This window comes from Mustela nigripes, chromosome 4, assembly GCF_022355385.1.
Source record: "Mustela nigripes isolate SB6536 chromosome 4, MUSNIG.SB6536, whole genome shotgun sequence".
NCBI lineage: Eukaryota > Metazoa > Chordata > Mammalia > Carnivora > Mustelidae > Mustela > Mustela nigripes.
Genome location: NC_081560.1, coordinates 168,312,407 through 168,326,069, shown reverse-complemented (window position 1 = coordinate 168,326,069; position 13,663 = coordinate 168,312,407). Strand labels below are relative to the sequence as shown.

General features: G+C 40.2%; 1 protein-coding gene across 2 annotated transcripts in view; it reads right to left on the bottom strand.

The window, feature by feature from the left end:
* The window catches only part of SORCS3 (sortilin related VPS10 domain containing receptor 3), a 586,552-nt gene that overhangs the window by 223,377 nt on the left and 349,512 nt on the right, over positions 1–13,663 (bottom strand). The gene's annotated exons all lie outside the window — the stretch shown is intronic.

Sequence of the window (13,663 nt, the reverse complement as noted above, 5' to 3'; positions counted from 1 at the left end):
TCATCTTTCTCCCTTCTCAATTCACTGCACTCATCATGGCACTTACCATGAAGTAATATGTGGCCATGTCTTTCAGATTTGTCTGTATTATTTAGCCGTGTTTATATTCCTTTAGTACATAAAAAAAAAAAGTGTTCACTAAAATATCTGTTGAATACATCAATAATTAAAATGGGCACATAAGAATGGATAGTAACTCTAGAAGAGCCTCAAGACTTCAGAAAAATAAAGAGACCCCCAGCATAGCTAATAAAGTCAGATTCCACATTCACTTACTTTACAGATGTAGAGTCTGACCCCTTTTTAACACATAAGGGAAAGGCCAACATTCCTATAAAAGGCTAGCCAAGAGTAAGGAGCTTATTTTTTAATTGTATGCCTGGAAGCATAATAGCTCTGACTTACTTACTTACTTAATAATGATAATAATAATAATAATAAGTGGACCACACTGCTCTTTCACATACATTTGAGACTTACAAGGACAATGAAAGGAAGGCAAAGCAGTTATGACTACTCAGACTCCTGCTCTCAAGTATTTTCTCATCTACCAGGTAGAGTCGACCACTCCCTCCAGGTATCATCACTATTTTTACTGTCTGCTTCTAAGAAGCTGTTTACACCAAGACAATACTGGTTGTTGGTATACCCCTCCTACCATTAGGCTGTAAGTAATAATAGGGTCAGGAATCATGCCCAACTCACCATTGTGTATCTGTGGCTACAGAATACATATACAGGTAAGCACACAATTCTATTTCACAGTTAATGAAACTTGGTCTTGGGGAAGTTAAGTTTTGGTCAAAAGAACAAGTATTTAAGTTTTCTGATGCCTGGCTCCCTTCTTCTTCCATGGAATCATGGTGCTGAGTTTATAAGGAGAATCCTTATTACTTTTATGTTCTCCACACTTCCACAGCCGGGGAAACTGGGAAAAGCAGAAGTAGTTGGGCCTCAAGTTTATACAAATGGGGTCAGGTGAAGGAGCTCCCCATTATCATATCTTCAATACTGCTCCGCTACAGGGATGTGCTATCTGGCATACCACACCCAGGTAACAGCTGCCATCCATAATGTTCTGAGTCCACCATCTTGCAACTCATATAGAAATGTGTTTTTAAGACCTTATTTATTTTTCTGACAGAGAGAGACAGAGATCGTAAGTAAGCAGAGAGGCAGGCAGGGGTTGGGGGGAGAAGCAGGCTCCCTGTTGAGCTGGGAACCTGATGCGGGGCTTGATCCCAGGATCCTGAGATCATGACCTGAGCCAAAGGTGGAGGCTTAACCCACTGAGCCACCCAGGTGCTCCTAGAAATAATTTTTTAATGAACTTCTGGTAATCTCAAGTAAGCTGTGGGGAACTTAAAGAAGCTTTAGCTCATTTCAATTTAATTCAAATATATGTTAGACATTGGCACCATGAACTACATAAAAACATCTCTTTTGGGGCTCCTGGTTGGTTCAATGGGTTAAGCCTCTGCCTTCAGCTCAGGTCATGATCTTAAGGTCCTGGGATCGAGCCCCACATTGGGCTCTCTGCTCAGCAGGGAGCCTGCTTACCTCTTTCTCTGTCTACCTCAGTGCCTACTTGTGATCTCTCTCTCTGTGTCAAATGAATAAATAAAATCTTAAAAAAAAATCTTTTGTACAGTAAAATAGCAAAGAAATATGTACATGTGTGTGTGTTGAATATATATACCCGTTAATATTGCCCATCTCTCAACTTAAACACAGATGACCAGATATACATACACGACACCAAAGGAGGAAAATGGGCCAAAGGCTAGAACTCTAGAAGTTGAGAAAGAGACAAGATCAACAGGAATAGACGTGGAACAATGAGCCTTCCTGGAGCAACACAGCTTGAGCTAGGCCTTTGAAGATAGGTGGTATGGACAGGAGAGAAGGTAGGTAGAGATCTTATAGCGTGAAGAAAAAAATAAGAACAGAAGTGTCGATATGGTTAAGATCTTGCACTTGACCTATGGGGAGGCTTTTAAAAGGAAGGAGAGATGTGATGACAGTCACTGGCTAAAAGGAAGTGGGGGGTGCCTGTCCATTTTCCTGTCTCTCCTTCCATACACCCAACTATTTGTGGCTGATTTTATATTTATCTGTATGTATATTTATATTGGGGAGGGTTTGGGGAGGAAGAACAGAATTGGTAAGGACCAGATCATTGCACTGGAAAGAATATATCCTTATAATTTTTTTTGCAAGAACTGAGAATTCCATGCAGAGTTTTAAGAAATGGGTCACTCTCTTTCCCATGGCAGGTGTCTGAGAGACAGATGCTCAGACTGAAGACACGTTTGCCAATTAAATAGAGAAGAGACTTTGGTTGGAGCCTTCCATAATGCAAAGATACCAGACTCTCTGTCAGCCCAGATACCAATATAAAAGCAGAGCCCCAAATCCCTTCAAATAAAACCCAGCATGATTGCATCTTTCTCTGCTGCAAACTCTAGACAAAAGCTGGGGAAGAACCAGGAGGGTCAAAATGACACTGCTGGAGTCCCAGTACTCCAGAGAAATCATCCGTCCTTCCACACTGGAGCATCGAGTAGTGGCAGAATGCCTCCACCACAGTTCTGGCTGGGACTCACCCTTGGGAGAAGCACTGCTCCTCTCCTCTCATGTTCTTCCTAACAGAGAAAGAACAAGAGATCAGCTGATGATCTCCTCATCCAAGTCTGTTCCACCTACTGCCTCCCTTGTCTCTGGTTTTGCTTTTTCAGCTCTTCTGTTTGACTGATGGGAGAAAAATTAAATTGAATTCTCTGCCTAGAGGCTGATTCAGATGAACAGAAAGAGCAGACTCCTATTCATTAAGAGCCTTTGGTTAGCTACCTTGTCTCTCCATCCACAGGAAGTTGCTGAGTCTGAAATGAATTTTATTCTACTGCAAGCTGCATCTTTGCAGCCTCCCCATTCACATACGTGTTCATCCATTTCTCCGTCTCTTCATTCACTGACTAAAAGTGTATCAAGAAACCACTATGCTTTAAGCACTGAAATGAGTGCTGGAATTACAAAGGTTAAAAATGCCTGAACAGTGGATGACAGAAATTCAGAAAATTACACTGCCATGCATGTATGTCATAATATTACTACTACTTATCTCTGCAAGGGTAGAATTGGAGGCCATCAGTATTTTTTCTTTTGGTTATCTGGATCTTTGAAATTACCAGCAACATGCATTACTTTAGTAATTAGAAAAGCTCTGACACTCAAAGAGAAATAAAGAATTTAGACAACCACTCAATAGTGTTACAAGATCAGTTAATGATATGCAAATGTTTATGATATTTATTTTAAAATACGTTGCAAAACATTGACACTAATTTTATTTAAAGTATTGTAAAAACTTGAAACACATCAGAAGAAAATATGCAAAACACTAGCAGGGGTTATTTCTAAATTGTGGGACTATGGGTAACACATACTTTTCAAAGCTGTCCATCATTTTCAGATTTCTTTACAATGGATATAATATTTTAATAGTAATATAAGCCAGTGTTTTCTTCTACTTGCATTCTTATAATAATAATTTCTAATCATAAAGTATACATTATATTTACCTTTAAAACTACCTTTTAAAAGGCCAAAAAATTAAAATTGCAATTTTTTCATGAGGGACCTGGAATCAGACAAGGCAATATGGGATTTTCCACAAAGTGGTATTACACAGAGATCATCAAGGATAGTGGTGAATCCTTCCTCGGAAAAACAACATATTAGCTTACATGTTCTTTAAATAGTCCTGCATGGCTTCAACCCAACCTGCTTCATGCAACACTAAAATAAAGTAGATTTTCCAAACAATAAACATCTTTAGAAACATTTCTTGTTTCTAAACGAGATCTGGCAACTGCGTGGCTCAGTTCGTTTTAATCCTCCAACTCTTGACTTTGGCTCAGGTCATGATCCCAGGGTCATGGGATGGAGCCCTGCGTCAGGTTCTGTGCTCAGCACAGAGTCTGACTGTCCCTCTCCCAGTGCTCTCTCTCTCTCAAATAAATAAATAAAATCTTAAAAAAAACTTCTTGTTTATACAAAGTTACATATATGAGACTTCTCCTCTACATCCTGCCTCAGGATGCCCCCTTCCTGCAAGGATGACATACCTGGATTTCTACCAGAGAACAATCCAGATCCTCTACCTTCCCTTCTTCCCCTGTGTGTCGTAGTCTCTTATTTCTTACAACCACGTATTCAGTAGCAACACACACACACACACACACAGAAAGCCCTAAGTGAATCACTGGAACAGATGGAAAATATGAACGAACATGGCTCTTTTCCTTATTGATCCAGTTATTAGTTCCCTAATTACATCAGCCTGCCAGGGAAAAGCATCTGATAGCTGAAGAACGAGAGGCAATTTAATCAATGTAATATTCCACAAGAGGAACAACAAGTTGTATATGGAAAGCTTAAGTCCAAAGAATGATATGATTGTATCAGGAGGTTATTGCTTCAACTGTGTCCCCCCAAAAAGATATGTTGAAGTCCTCACTTATAGCATCTCAGAATGTGACCTTATTTGGATAGAAGGTCTTTGCAGATGTAACCACGTTAAAATGGGTTCAAGGTGAGCCCTAATCCAATATGGCTGATGCCCTCATAAGGATAGATATGGACACACAGACGGGAACAGAGGGAAGAGAACGTGAGAGACAGAGAGAAGGCCATGTGAAGACAGAAGATTGAAGTGAGGTATCCACAAGCCAAGGCATGTCAAAGACTAAGGACAATCACCAGAAACAACAAAGATGCAAAAAAGGGCTCCCCTTTAAATTTCAGAGGGAACACAGCCCCACCAACACCTTGATTTGGGAACTTTAGCCTCCAGAATTGTAGAACAATGAATTTCTATTGTGCTAAGTCACCTAATTTGAGGTACTCTTGTACAGCAGCCCGTGTGAAACTATATAATTGAACAACATGGGTTTGGACTGTGTGCATTCACTAACACACAGATTCTTTTTTTCCATAAATGTAGTCCAGTGCTGTCAACGTATTTTCTCTTCCTTATGGTTTTCTTAATAACATTTTCTTTTCTCTAGATGGCTTTATGGAAAGAATACAGTACCTAATACATGTCACATACAAAATATGTGTTCATTGACTGTTTATATCATCAGTAAGTTTCCAGTCTACAATTAGCTTTTGTAGTTAAATTTGGAAGGAGTCAAAAGTTGTACATGGATTTTCAACTGCACAGGGGATCAGTGTCCTTAACCCCTGTGCTGCTCAAGAGTCAACTGTACAAACACCTTATACCTACCACCAAGAGTAATAAAGACAGATCTTGCTACATTTCTCTATTTTTTGTTTTGTTTTGGTCTGGTCTGGTCTCTATTCCTAGGCATTTAGTTGTAAGACCAAAAGTCCAGTGTATGACCAGATTGTTGAATCTGTGATTAAAAGCCAAAATCTCATTTGCCTATATTTTCCTGTTCTATACATTTTCACCACACCCACAAGGATAGTATTTACTAAGAATAAATATGAACTAATAATGACCATATGGCAGTAGCCAGACATACTCAGAAGAGGCAACAAACTATGCGTTTTATGGGAGCTTTTGGTGATACGGCCAGATTCCCTAGAGCCAGCATATTGTCCATAAAGAGGGAAGAATGGTTTGGAACACATTTATATAAAAGCTCTCCCCTGCAGCAAATTCAAACTTAATGTACAGCTGTCCTGATTTTTTTTTTCTCAAAGCCTATGGAATTTTGGTAGCATTCTGCTGAATCGTGGTCCTGATGGTCTATGTCTTTCAAATAAAATGAGGCTGGTTCCTGGTAAAAATAAGGTTTCTTCACTTATTTCCTTGGTAGCCTCAGAGGGGGTAGTAGGGCTCGGCTGGGCTACATAAGACCACAGGGAGAATCCCCTGGGTTGTGGTGGTATTTATGGTAGGCAGTAGAAAAATAAGGATCACACTGTAACAAGGAGTCCTTCCCAACATAAGCCTCTGGTTCCTTCCTTGATAACTGGTAGTGACAACCCCATCCAATGTCCCCCTAAGCCCTGGGTACATAGATAAGAACTTCCATCCTCAGCAGCCTTTTTCCTTTGCCCTTGATAGATACAAGGCATCTCTACCATAAATATATTGATTTTTTAATTTTTTAATTTTTTTTAATATTTATTTTTAAAATAGGAATTCACAGTTTGGCTGAGGGAAAAATGAAACAAGATGAAACCAGAGAGGGAGACAAACCATAAGAGACTCCTAATCTCAGAAAACTGAGGGTTGCTGGAGGGAAGGGGATAGAGGGATGGAGCGGCTGGTGACGGACATTGTGGGGTGGTATATGCTATGGTGAATGCTATGAATTGTGTAAGACTGATGAGTCACAGACCTGTGCCCCTGAAACAAAAAAGAAAGAAAGAAAGAACTTAAAAGAAAAAAAGGAAACAAACAAACAAACAAACCAACCAGGAATTCACCTAGTCATGCCATACTTTTGTAGAAGGCAACATTTTTCTTCTCTTCTTGAAGATTCCTAACCATAGAGGTTTTCCTTCTCTCAAATGGTTTACACCAGTCATTCCTTTGTTCAACACATATTGATCAAATGTCTATTAACAACCAAGCACTGTTTCATGGTTAGGATACATCAGTGAACCAGACAAAACTCTCTGGCCGCAGGGATCTTACTTTCCAGGGGAGGTCAGGAACTTGAAAGTCCTCGAGTCTGCAGTGTGAATGTGTGAGGGGTGTGTAGGAAAAATGGCACCATGGTTTGTGTGTTTTAGACACGTGATCATTTTGCTAGCACTTCACACATGAAGCAACTTTATTTAGTCAAGAAGATGATTCTCCTCATTTTTATTAAAATACCACTTTAGGGTTATCTTTTGTTTTCCTGCTTTTGATAGAGACACAAGCTCAAAAATGTTACTTTTCTCTCAACTCTATGGAAAACTGGTGCAAGTGTGATAAATTATCTGGCAGATGACATTTCCCCACAACACTGGGGAGAAACAGGGACTCCGGAAAGCTCATGCTCCATCTAAAAATGGGCTTAGCTGTTCCTTAGCTGGACAAAGAGAGCTAATTTAATGTGGTCAGGCTCTGTAATTTCTCAAGGGAACTGAAAGTTCAGATTTGTATGAGAAATCTCTGTATTTTTCAGTTTGGGCAAAAAAATTTAAAAATTTAAAATGTATTACAGGGCTAATAAGATGTCTTGATCCAGCTGGCCAGGGGTTGCCTGAGGGCCACCACTTGTGACCTGATTCTTACCATAGTAGACATACGGATGTCTATAGGATTGAATGTGACTATTTGACCTTGATGGAGGGTTAACAGATTTAGCAAATAAAATACAGAATGCCCAGATAATTTGATTTTAGATGAGAAATAATTTTTTGTGTAACTATGTCCCATGTAACAGTAGGAATTTGCTTGTGTGTATGTTTTTTTAATTGTTATTTCCCTGAAATTTGAATTTAGCTGTGCTTTATCCATGTGTCCTGTGTTTTATCTGGCAGCCCTCCCTTGAAGTCTTCCCCATTCCATTTCTAAGCATCTGGATCATGAGATATATACCCCCTTATGCTATGAGTCTCTGTTCTTTGACATTGTATGTCCCCAAGTTAACAAAAGAAGTGTAAATAATCCCTGTAGTCTATTAACACATCTCTTTACTCAACTTATTTAGTATTCCTTAAGCACCTAGCATGTGCTAGGCTCAGTGCCAGGTGTGATGATCGAAAGATGAGTAACACCAAGTTCCCTGATCTCCAGAAACTCAGAACTTCGGTGGGAAGACAGACATGTCAACAGATAAATGGCACACAACTCAACAAGACCCATACCCACAAAGGTAGACAACGGTTAGGGGAATGCACGGAAGGAGTGGTCAGTACTGCTGGGTCGGGCGCTATGCCATGGGCTGAGTCATAATGAATGAGTAGGAGCTGGTCTGAAGGATAAGTTCCCCCCAAACACTGCAGCTAACAAAGGTGAAAAATTTTTGTCATTAGGAAAGATGTTGGAAATAAAACAGAAACATTATCTCATCCTCCTCCAAAAGTATCATTTGCTTGGCCCCGGATCAGTGCACATTGGTCTAAGTGCCACATCAAGAAGGAGAAAGAATAGAGAAGGAAAAGGAGCAAAACAAGGTCATCTAAAGGATTTAAGAGGAAGAGGAAGAAATGACTGCATCAGAGTGTGGGGTGTGGGTAAAATGAAGACTTCAAGATGAGAGGGAACAGTGAGGTCTGTAAGAGCAGGAAGTGGAGACAGATACACACCCATTCCTTGAATTTGGAAATTCCCTCCCTCAAGATCTAAAAGGGGCAAGATTAAAAAAAGTGGGGGGGGCAAGATTAAAACACTGGAGATGAGGAACTACTTCCAAAAGCGAGTTCATAAAATTCACTACTGTAGGAAGTTGGTGAGAAAGGCACAGGAAATCCTATAAACCGCATCACCTACAAATTAAGACTTGATGCTTCCCAAAGTTGTTCATCAAAACATCTCCCACAGCCAAAGAGAACAGAGCATCCCACCAGGAATCTGAGGGTTTGGCCTTAAGCAATCTGATAGAAGGGTTAAGATCATCAAATCTCTTAACTCTTACTTTGAATTTCCATGGACATTTTGTAGTCTACGATGCCATATATCTGTGCTTAGAATGCAAGTTAAATTTTTTCACAAATCTTCAGGTGAAATGGACCCTCTAGAAAGACACTCTATACTCATCATACTTCTTCCTTTTCACCACTGTCCCCCAGGGGTGCACTGCTGAGCCAAATTTGGAAACGAGGGCGAAGGGAGACCAAGACCGTCGGGTGCACATGTATGACTCCTCAGACTTATTCTCCAATGTCAGAGGTCACATGTACATATGAATAACCAAACCCTTCTATATTTCCCAAGTCAGTATCCTACTCTCTGATGGAAGTGCTAGCGACTTAAAGGTCCATTTGAGAACACAAAGCACAGATCATGTTCACCCCTATTCTCCTAGTGCCCCCTCACCCCTCAGGACAGAGTGCTTTCCTCCCACTGGGCAGGTAGAAACTAGTTCATAATGGGATTGATGTCTACATTCTGTCAAAGCAGTGATACCATGTTCATATTCCCCCTGCCTGTTTATTCAGGATTCTCTTCTCCCCCTTATTTTCTAAGTTCCAGCCACATTGGTTTTCATTTGGCTTTTTTTTTTTTTTTTACTTTTAGTTTTTTATTTTTTATAAACATATATTTTTATCCCCAGGGGTACAGGTCTATGAATCACCAGGTTTACACACTTCACAGCACTCACCAAAGCACATACCCTCCCCAATGTCCATAATCCCACCCCCTTCTCCCAAACCCCCTCCCCCCAGCAACCCTCAGTTTGTTTTGTGAGATTAAGAGTCACTTATGGTTTGTCTCCCTCCCAATCCCATCTTGTTTCATTGATTCTTCTCATACCCACTTAAGCCCCCATGTTGCATCACTACTTCCTCATATCAGGGAGATCATAAGATAGTTGTCTTTCGCTGCTTGACTTATTTCGCTAAGCATGATATGCTCTAGTTCCAAATGTTGTCGCATTTGGCTTTTTAAACATGTTGTGGGCTGTCCAGACTCAGGGCTTTTGAATATGTTGTCCCCTCTGGGACCTAAAATACTCTCCTCCTACTCTGCATTTCTCTCTCTTTCCATTCATGTACTGAACTGCTATTCACATTGTCAGGTATCAGCAGAAATAACACTTCCTAGAGGAAGCCCTCTTTGGTTACCTCTTGCCCATGTACTCCTGCCCCCATGGGCTTCTAGTCTCTTATTTCATAACATTCATCAAAATATGAAATTACAAGGGCACCTGGGCCACCCAGTCAGCTGAGCATCTGACTCCTGGTTTTGTCTCAGATCATGACCTCAGGGTCATGAGAATGAACCCTGTGTCAGGCTCCAGGCTCAGGGAGTCTAATTGCCCCTTTCCATGCCCCTCTGTCCTTCCTCAACTCAAATAAATAATAAATATTTTTTAAAATGCTAAAAAGTATATGGAATTACATATTCATGTAATTATATGATGGATGTCTGTCTCTCCTTGTAGGTAGTGGGTATTGCTACCATAATACTTCTAACTATTTAACACCATGTCAAGTACAGGAAGTTACATGCTCATATAAATAAATATTTGCTGAATGAATCCATAAATATTCCTTTCCAAGTCTTTTTTTTTTAAGATTTTATTTATTTATTTGATAGATCACAGGCAGAGAGACAGGCAGAGAGAGAGAGAGGCGGAAGCAGGCTCCCTGCTAAGCAGAGAGCCCGATGTGGGGCTCGATCCCAGGACCCCGGGATCATGACCTGAGCTGAAAGCAGAGGCTTTAACCCACTGAGCCACCCAGACACCCCTCCTTTCCAAGTCTTATAAAAGTTCTGTTCTTTCCACCCAAAGGCCCCACACATCCCTTGCCAAATTTTTCTAAAGTCTACCCTTCTTTCCATATTAATTCAAATTGTCTCCCTTCCATGTTGCCATCTGTGGCCACACTTGGCCAAAAGAGGCAAGATTACAACAAAAAACTGAAAAACTACTTTGAAGAGCAAATTCATACAACTCATTGCTATAAGATTCTGGGGAGAAAGAAAGAATATTCTATAAACCGCTATCTCTTTTCCCATATTTAAAATCCAGTGTCCAACCAGATTCTAATAACAGGTTTCTCTTTAAAGTTCTAGAATTGTTTTTTATTTAGTTCCATCAAACAGGTATCTAGTCACACATTCACTTACACGTCAAAACTTCGGGTAGTCTCTTCAAATTGATCATTGATTAAGAGGTTGCTGGATGACAGGAATCCCTTCTGAAATCTAGATCTGACCCCTTTTCAAAGAAACTGTCCCTGGGCTGCTTGACAGCACAGAATCAGAGAATGGAAAACTTTTGTAGCTGAGACTGAATCATCTGGACAATTGTTTTTACATACGGGGAAGCGACGTTGCAGAGCACCTAGGTGTCCTGCCCGTGGTCCCACACCTCCTCAGCTGTGGAACTGGGATTCAAACCCAGGGTCCTGACTCCTGTCTCAATGTTCTTTTTTACTGCATGTGCTATCTTTTTTTTTTTTTTTTTTTTTAAATTAACTGCAAGACTTTAAAAGAAAAACAAGTTAGCACTGCCTCACAGAAACAATGGCTCACTTGGGCACGCCGCGCGTGAATGACTCCTTAGCTTGACTCTATCCAGCACTTTTATTTACAAGTCGTTCTCACAATTCACTTTATCCTCTTCCATACCAACGAGCATTTTCTGAGCCAACAGTCATATAAAACAATCTTCTAAGCAATTTACATAGTATTTACCTAAATCCATTCTTTTGTCTCCACAAGCCTACCCTCCTGACCATTTTCCTTTGCAATCAGATTCTATTCATTTTTATACATTCTGATTCAGAAACATCTCATGTTAAGCAGTGCCCTTTGAACATAAATGTTGGTATTCCTCTGTGAGCTGGCTTTGTTATTCTGACTCACATCCCTCCACCCTTACCTGGGTTTTCTCTCTCCTTAATGATTTTGGTTTCATACCATAGCTTATTATTAAATGCACTTGGTCACCTATTTTCCTGGCCTGTTCACTGCATCCAATTTGTCCTTAACTCCTTTCCAAGTTCAGGTTTGTTTTTCCTTCCTAAAAGCCTGAGTCTAAAAAAGGCATAAAGAACACTTTTAAATCTCTTAGTTTAGGTCATTTAGTTAATTTAACTTACCTTCTCAGGTCACCTGGGTTGCCTAGTGGGTTAATTTAACTTACCTTCTCTAAGAATGAAAACAATAATACTTGCCTTCAGTTTGGAAGAAATGAAGATTTCACTCTCCCTAACATATGAAACACCATTTCAAGCATATCTCTAGGTAGACATTTCAACATGTGCATGATTTTAGTATTAATATACAGCCATAAAATTTTAAAGTTCATTCAAACTCAAGATATTAAAGGAAAAACAGTGTGTACTTCAATTCTTTCAGAAGAATGGGGGGGATGACTAACATTTATAGAGGATTTGCCCCGACCAGCATTTTTGTATATGCTTTCTACTTTAAATAACACAAAAAAACCAATTTGATGGTTATTTCTGTCTATTCATCTGGGAGGAGAACCTGAAGGCCTTTTTCCCACCCCAAAGCCCCACATTTCCCTTGCCAAATTTGTCTAGAGTTAACCCTTCTTTCCATATTAATTCAAATTGTCCCCCTTCCATGTTGCTAAATCTCAAAGCAAATTCTAGAACATCTGATTCCCAAACCACTATTCTTTCTTTTTTTTTTTTTCCATGATTTTATTTATTTATTTACAAAGATGGGGTGGGGGAGGGAAAAGGAGGAGAGGGAGCGAGCTCTCAAGCAGACTTCCCGCTGAGGGCAGAACCTGGCATGGGTTTCGATCTTACAACTCTGAGATCATGACCTGAGCCAAAACCAAGATTCAGAAGCTTAGCCAGTTGAGCCACTCAGGATCCCTAACCACTATTCATTCTAAATTACTTGGCCGTCATTGAGGAAAGAGTGTTTGCAAGGAAATATCCTGAAGTGTGATGCAGCTCAATCTACGTCCCAGGAGAAGTTGTAGAAATTTGGGATTGTTGGCACAGAAAATTGACCAATGAGCAAAGAGGTTTTGTAACTGTTTTCAAATGTGGGAAAACACTCTTCCATGAAAGGACAATGGAACTTTCTTCTATGCGGCTTCAGAGGGCAGAAGTAGGACCTAAAGGCCAAATCTAAATGGAAGTAAATATTGGCTTGACGTAAGAAATCATATTCTAATGGAAAGAACTCTCTGAGGGTGGAGAAGCTGCCTCACAGGGCAGCAAGTTCTCTAGGGCCTTATGGGATGTGTTTGAGTAGAAGATGGATGAGCACTTTGACTAAGGTGATACTATCAGGAAATTAAAGTGCCAGATGGCGTTTAAAGCAATGACTTTGTGGGTCCCTTAAGATATAGGATTTCATCTGAGAACGGTAATCCTAGGAATAGAAACCAAGAGAATATTACTACTCATGCTCCCTAAACATTTATAAAAGCTGGCAGATAAACTTTCTTTTGAAGGCGCTTAAATGTGATGAGAAATGCCCAGGACTCTGTGTGGCAGGCTTTGGTAGATTCATTCAGCATCCCTGTATCTACCACCTTTATAAAGCAATTTTCAGCCCTTCCCCCCAAGCACTAGAATTTATTTCCTCACCCTCTGAACTAAGGCTGTCCTTGGTCCTTATCTTGGCAACAGAATGCTGTAGAAGTGACAGTGTTCAAGTTTTGAATGTGGTCTCTAAGAAGCCATGAATATTTCCAGTCTTTCGGAATGCTATCACCACCCAAGTGACACTGGCCTGATGGGGGTTGAAAGACCACACAGAAGATAATCTAGGTATTCCAGTGGGGGCCATCTCAAATCACTGCACAGCCATCTGACCTCTAAACATAAGAGAGAGAGAGTGAGCTGACATCAGTACATTTCCTACTCAACCACAGATGACCACAGGCACTTGAATGAATCTGAGACAGTAAAACCATCCACTAAACCAAAGAGTTGTGATCAATAATTAATGTTTACTGTTTTTTTAAGCCTGGATGTTCGGAAGAGTTGGTTCAGCATTAGCTAGCTGATATAAAGAACTAAGATTCGA